The sequence below is a fragment of the Portunus trituberculatus genome, unplaced genomic scaffold (assembly GCF_017591435.1).
Source record: "Portunus trituberculatus isolate SZX2019 unplaced genomic scaffold, ASM1759143v1 PGA_scaffold_523__9_contigs__length_663829, whole genome shotgun sequence".
Classification (NCBI taxonomy): Eukaryota; Metazoa; Arthropoda; class Malacostraca; order Decapoda; family Portunidae; genus Portunus; species Portunus trituberculatus.
In genome coordinates, this window is record NW_025541692.1 from 137,501 (window position 1) to 145,000 (window position 7,500).

At 50.0% G+C, this 7,500-nt stretch overlaps 1 protein-coding gene across 2 annotated transcripts in view; it reads right to left on the minus strand.

Annotated features, from left to right (window-relative positions):
• The window catches only part of LOC123500964 (NACHT, LRR and PYD domains-containing protein 1 homolog), a 38,421-nt gene that overhangs the window by 10,026 nt on the left and 20,895 nt on the right, over positions 1–7,500 (minus strand). Inside the window, exon 3 of one of the 2 annotated variants that reach the window (XM_045249516.1) lies at positions 2,011–2,191. The exons of the other annotated variant lie outside the window; for it this stretch is intronic. The gene's annotated coding sequence lies outside the window, so the exon portion shown is untranslated. The remainder of the gene's footprint in view (positions 1–2,010; positions 2,192–7,500) is intronic. 2 annotated transcript variants of the gene reach the window in all.

The window sequence follows — 7,500 nt, forward strand, 5'->3', positions numbered from 1 at the left end:
TTCCTCACCTTAACATATTCATTTCTTGCTGCCTTGAAGTTTTCCTTATTTGCTGGATTTCTATTTCTCCTCCACCTTTTCCATGCTCCATCTCTTTTCTCCTTTGCCCTAGCACACCTTGCATTAAACCAATCTTTCTTTCCTTCTTCTTTAGGTCTATATTTTGGGACATATTCCCTGACTCCTGTTTTGTATATTTCCAAAAATAAGTTATATTTCTCTTGCATTGTCTCTGAGTTTTCCATCTCCTCCCAGTTTACGTTTTTAAAATAGTTCTTGAGATTCTCAATATCAGCCTTTCTGTAATTTAATCGGTCTCCTTTGTATGAATCGTCTCTATCTTCCTTTCTCTCTTCTATGTCTATTTATAATATTACATGGTCACTCTTTCCCAATGGGCACTTATATCTTATATCATCATTCATTTGTATACCCCTTGTAAAAACTAGGTCCAATCTCGCCAGCTCATCGTTTCCTCTGAATCTTGTGCATTCCTTTACTCTCTGGTCCATCATATTGTCTATCATTAGGTTCAAGAATCTTTCTCCCGAGGCTTCTTCCCCCATACCACTTTCATAATTTTCCCAGTCCACTTCTTTACAGTTGAAATCTCCTACTAATATCACTTTTCTCCTTTCTTTAACGATTCTCGTTAGACTCCTTATTGTGTCATCTATCATGTCTTTATATTCTTGATTGGTCCATGAATTTGTTTTTGGTGGCACATATGTTACAATGATTGTTAACTCTTTTTTATTAATATGCATCTTAATATACAATACTTCTGCTTTTCCTTCCCCACATTCCACTTGGTTTATCACTATCTCCTTCCTTAACATTATCATGACTCCTCCTCCTTTACCCACTCTGTCTCTTCTCCATACATTATACCTATTATCCAAGTCTATTTTGATTGCCTCATTTACATACAATATCTGGATTTTCTTTCTTTATGTAATCTCTTAATTCTAGTTTACTTGATAAAACCCCGTCTATGTTCGTATACATCATTTTTAGTCTTTTGCCTTTATCATTTGTAGTTAAACTTGTTCCATTTTTTTCTCTTCCTTCTCGTTTATATACCATTTCCTTATCCTGTCTCCTAGAATTCTCCAAAAAAATGCCTTCTTTGTCGGTCTGTGTGTCTGTGTGTTTGTCTGTGCCTGTGTGTATGTCTGTCTGTCTGTCGACCTGTGTGTGTTTGCTGGTCTGTGTGGCTGTGTGTGTGTCTGTCTGTCTGTCAGTCTATGTGTAAGTGTGTGTGTGTTTATCTGACGGTCTGTGTGTCTGTGTGTGTGTCTGTTTATCTGTCGTTCTGTGTGTCTGTGTGTGTGTTTGTCGGTCTGTGTCTTTGTGTGTGTCTGTCTGTGGGTCTGTTTGTCTGTGTGTGTGTCTGTCTGTAAGTCTGTGTGTCTGTGAATTTGTCTGTCTGTCTGTGTGTGTCTGTCTGTCAGTCTGTGTCTGTATGTTTGTATGTCTGTCTGTCTGTCGGTCTGTGTGTGTGTGTGTGTGTGTGTGTAATTCACTGTTTGATCTGTTTGATCTGCTGCAGTCTTTGACGCAGTCTCTGACGAGACAGCCAGACGTTACCCTACGGAACGAGCTCAGAGCTCATTATTTCCGATCTTCGGATAGGCCTGAGACCAGGCACACACCACACACCGGGACAACAACAACTCCTCGATTTACATCCCGTACCTACTCACTGCTAGGTGAACAGGGGCTACACGTGAAAGGAGACACACCCAAATATCTCCACCGGGCCGGGGAATCGAACCCCAGTCCTCTGGCTTGTGAAGCCAGCGCTCTAACCACTGAGCTACCGGGCCGTGTGTGTGTGTGTGTGTGTGTGTGTGTGTGTGTGTGTGTGTGTGTGTCTTTCCTTTCCCTGATTGCCTGTATGCTATTTTACCTGAGGAGAGAGAGAGAGAGAGAGAGAGAGAGAGAGAGAGAGAGACACACACACACACACACACACACACACACACACACACACACACACACACTCACCCTTCGCTTGGCTGGAGAGCTGCGGCCACTTGACACGCTTCCGTCACCAGGCTTTCCTCAACACCAGACAAGGTCAAGTACACACCACCACCATCATCTTCTTCATCATCAACACGAGGGGGGTAAGGCAGTGGTGACACAACCGCTGCTGGTGTTACCTTCGACAAGGGGACATGTATCGCTGCAAGCACACCACCACCTCAAACACCGCGCACACACACACACACACACACACACACACACACACACACACACACACACATATAAGAAATAATAATAATAACAATAATGATAATAATAATAAATAAACAAATAAAGAAATTAAATAAATGAAAAAAGATTAATAAAAACAAAAATGAAATAAATGCCTAAATAAATAAATAGATAGAAATAAATGAAGAAAGATAAATAGATAAAAAAAATTAATAAATGCAAAAAAGGTAAACAGATCAATAAAATACATAAATAAATCAATGAAAATACAATAAAATAAATAAATACCGACCCATGTCCACAAATAGGCTAACACACACACACACACACACACACACACATACACACACACACACACACACACACACACACACACACACACACACACACTGGTAGCTCAGTGGTTAGAGCGCTGGCTTCACAAGCCAGATGACTGGGGTTCGATTCCCCGGCCGGGTGGAGATATTTGGGTGTGTCTCCTTTCACGTGTAGCCCCTGTTCACCTAGCAGTGAGTAGGTACGGGATGTAAATCGAGGAGTTGTGACCTTGTTGTCCCGGTGTGTGGTGTGTGCCTGGTCTCAGGCCTATCCGAAGATCGGAAATAATGAGCTCTGAGCTCGTTCCGTAGGGTAACGTCTGGCGGTCTTCAGACCGAAGTGGAAGCAGGGAGCGCCCTCCGTCCTCCTCTTCGTCAACGGTGTCAGTGCCTTCGTCCCAAGCACGAAGTCAGCTTCATGGCTCGCCAGGACCTTCGGCACGATCGTCTCACAAGCCACGCTCGCCGTCTGTGGCACGAACCACGGCATCACCATCTCTTCCTCAGCGGTCTTCACCTGCGGCGCCCTCTTCGGAGCAGCTCTGGGAGATGTTCTCTCAGATCAAAGGCCTCCTGCAGCAGCATGAGAGGAGGGAAAGGGATTCCCCTTCTCCTCCCCCTGCCTCACCAGGAGGCTCTGTCTCTCCTGCATACAGCAGGGGCCAGCCTTCTCCTGCTGCTTCGGAACCCAATGTGGGCCAGCTTTCCCCTGCTCACTCTCACGGCCATTCCGTCCTGGATCAACATGACCAGCTGACCATGGCCGAAGATAGTATTGCCTTTGACTGGGCTCAAGTCCCTTCCTCGTGGCCCGTGATGTACTGTGATAGTAAACCGTTTGTCATGCAGAACAAACCGGACTCCTCAGCTTTGGTCTCCAGGACAGACTTAGAGGTGCGGGCCAGGGTGAGACAAAACGGTCATGAGATTTTCCAGTACCGCAGGGTTCGCCTCTCGCGCCGAGAGTCACACCCGTCTTTCCCTTCTGTCTCGGCTGCTCTGGCCTTCGATGCAGTGGATGCAGTGTCCTCCGCTGGTTTTCTGCCCTCCTCGTCGGCTGTTGAAATCTCCATGTCAAGTGAGGGTAAAAGGATGGCCACGTTGGGAAGCCAGGACCTCGTCAACTGGGGGAAGCTGCAACTTGAGCCCAGGAGTCTCTGGGCATCTCTGTTGGCGAGGGAGGAATCTTCGGCTACTGTGCCTCTTAATCCTCTTCCCTTTTTTCCTGACTCTGCCTCGCTGGAGGCCCACATCATAGAGTTTCTCCTGGCCCCACCTTTCTCCTCCGCAAGTTTCCCATGGCAAGCTCAACATATATCAAGATCCATGCTGACCAAGGATCATCAGGAGCGCCTCTTAGCTACTTTAGCTATATCCACGGCATCTGGGTGTTCCCAGATTGCACAGTGGTTACAAGACCTGGCTAAGCCAGCTGAAAGGGTATCTCCAGAAGCTCGTTCTGTGCTTCAAGCAATCTCCACGGTAGCTGCTGGACTGGCTCAGGCACACGCTCCCACAGTCCGCCCTGCTCTGGAGAGGGCAGTGGGTGCCAGACTCAACATCAGGAGGGAACCTTTTAAGGGCAAACTGAAGGAAGTGCTCCAGGGTGTTTTGCGCCAGGACCCCTTTTCCCCAGATCTCATTTCCGAGGTGTCGCTTCAGACTGTCTTGGCTTCCCAGCCTCCGGTTTTTAAGTTCACCACGCCACAGGCTCCCAGTTCCTACCAGCGGGCACCGAAGAGGAAGAGGGTCTCTGAGCCACAGTCATCAGGACATCCAAGTCGTCAGACCTCTATCCCTCAGGGGGATAGGAAGGGTGCACGGGCTCAAAAAGTACAGAAACCGTTTTTTCGTGGGACCAAGCGGGCTCAGCACCGACAGAGCAAGCCTTCCCACACCCTCCCTCGTAATCCCAGACAGTGACTACCCAACACCTGGCCTCCTGTCAGGCTGGGCCGACTCCTGGCCCACCACCGGTTGGGCTTCCCGAGTGGTCAAGAAGGGACTCTCCTGGCCTTGGCTTCATCGCCCTCCCCTTCACCTTCCCCAGTCTTCCACCAGGGTGTCAGACTCGGTTCGTTCCCATGTCGAGGACATGTTGCAACAGGGAGTGGTGGAGCCTACCTCGGGTCCAGTGTTTGTCTCCCGCCTGTTTACAGTCCCCAAGAAGAACTCCAAGGTGGGCAGGCTGGTGGTGGACTTGAAGGCACTCAACCGATTCATCCGTCCCCTTTACTTTCGCATGCTGACGGTTGCGCAAGTACGCCTTCACTTGAGGGCCGGGAACTAGTTGGCATTCCTCGATCTACAGGATGCCTACTGACATGTTCCCATCTGCCCACGCTTCCGGAAGTTCCTCGCTTTCCAGGTAGGACGACAGTGCTACCAGTTCACCCGTCTTCCTTTCGGACTGTCCATTGCTCCACGGGTTTTCTCTCAGCTGACGAAGGTAGTAGCCGCCAAGTTTTCAGAAAAAGGGGTGGATGCCCTCATGTATTTAGACAATTGGCTCATCATCTCCCCTTCCCTACCAATGGCAAGAGAGAGAGAGAGTGAAAACCGCCCTGAAGACCACTCAGAACATGGGGTTCAGAGTGAATGTTCCAAAATCCACTCTAACACCCACCCAGACCCTCGTCTGGCTCGGCATGGAGTGGGACACGGCCAGGGCACGATTGCGCCTGTCCCCAGAGAACGCCTCCAAGATTCATCGCCGGCTCTTTCGGGCATCAGTGTCCAGGACAATGACCCGCCGCCAGTGGGAGGCCATCCTGGGATCCCTCAACTTTGCGGCAGAAGTCTGCCCTCTTGGCAGGATTCGTCACCGCCGTCTGGTCAGGGAGATCAACTCAGCCATACCTATATATCCTCGAACTCCCTCCAGCAGGTCCCTGGTCACCTTACCGAGTTGCTACGACCTTGGCTCGCCGACAATTGTCTCCAACAGTGGGCTCCGTGGGTTCCTCCACCACCACAAGTCCGAGTCTCAACGGACGCCTCAAACGTGGGTTGGGGTTACCAGTCCTCCCTGGGCCACCAAGGGCAAGGCAGGTGGATGAAGAGGCTCGAGCAGGCCCACATCAACGTAAAGGAGTTGTGGGTTCCTTTCAAATTCCTCTCTACGCACCAAGACCTGCACAACGTGGGGATTCTTTTCGAAATGGACAACGCATCCGCGGTTCACTGTCTCAACCGCCAGGGATCTTCCAAGTCGGAAGCCCTGTTGTCTCTCTCAGAAAGGATATTTCAGGAGGCCTCAGTCCGTTCTTTTCACCTGTCGGCACTCTATGTCCCCGGCGAAGAGAATCTTTGGGCGGATGCCTTGTCCCGCTTTCAGCACACATCAGTGGAATGGCAGCTATGCCCGAAAGTGTTCCGCTCCCTAGGGAACCGCTGGGGCACCCCTCAAGTAGACCTTTTTGCCTCTCCTACCACAGCTCAGCTGCCTCAGTACCTCACGCGAAATGTCAGGACGGGCACAGGGGGTCCGGACGCTTTCGCCGAGGATTGGAACAGGTGGGAACACATTTATCTCTTCCCTCTCCTCCGTCAACCAAGGTTCTCCTGCGTGTCTGCCGCCAGCTTCAGTCGTACACGGGGAGGGTTCTCCTCATCGCACCATGGTGGCCAGCCCAACCATGGTTTTCCGAACTACGGCAGTGGTGTCCCAACCCTCTCCTTCTGGGCAATGCATGTCTGGTCGACTCCATCCCAATCAATCTACAGAACTCCCTGTGCCTACATGCCTGGAATTTCTCCGTCAAGCATTGAGGAGCAAGTTTTCCCAAGTGGTGGTAGAGGACATGCTTCACGCCCTGCGCCCTTCCTCTACCCGGCAGTATGAATCCTGTTGGAAAGCCTTCCACAGATTCCTATTTGTTCATAGGATCACAACTGTTTCGGAGAGGGTGGTTTTTAGTTTCCTTTCCTCCTTGGTGCATGATCAGGAGAGGCAGCTTTCTACCGTCTCCGTTCATCTAGCAGCACTATCGGATCCGTTGTTTTACGGCTACGGAATCCGTCTGGATGACAGAGCCACCACTCTCCTCAAGAGGGGCTTGTTCCATCAACACCCTCCACTCCGCCAAAATGGTGTTCTCTGGTCCCTGCAAAAGGTGCTTGATCTCCTTCAGTCTGAGCCCTTCTCACGACCTGCTACTTAACTACACTCACTGAAGAAGGCCCTCTTCTTGACAGCGCTGGCTTCAGGGTTATGGGTATCACAACTGAGGGCACTTACCTGGTTCCCTCAATTGACGTCATTTCAGGATGCACTTTCCAGTGTGTCTCTGGCTCCATCGCCTCGTTTTCTGGCTAAGAATGAGCGCGAAGACCATCGGCTGCAGCCGGTCGTGGTGCCCGCCTGGCTAGTGAACGGGAGACACCATCCCCTCTGTCCAGTGATGGCTCTCAGAACCTACATTGACACTTCTTCGGGGCTATCACCACATTTCCTTTTTTCTTTAGAGAAGGGAAAGCAGTTACCGGCTCGTCGCATCGCTGCATTGCTCAAGCAGCTAATTGAAGAAGCAGACCCAGGTAAATTCCCTCGGGCCCACGATATACGAGGTGCGGCCTCATCGCTGGCTTTTCTACGGACCCACTCCGTCTCACGAGTGACAGAAGGTGGCCAGTGGTCCTCCTCCAGGTCTTTTGTCACTCGTTACCTCTCTCATTCTTGGAAAGATACGCCCTGTGTTGCCTTGGGTGTACTTCCTACAGTTCAGTGTAATGGTGTGGGTTGACCCTTTTTTCCTTCTTGGGCACATCATTTTGTATCTTGGCAAATATTGTATAACTTTTGTACAATACAGTTGTTGTGGGGTTTTGCTTCGTGTTTTTTCTACCCTGACACTGCCCACCTCCTTTGAAGGTAGCTGGTGCATTAGCGAACGAGTCTCACACTAAAATATCGGCTTTGAAGCCTTCGGCGTAAAGCCTCTTTTTGGGGAGACGAGTG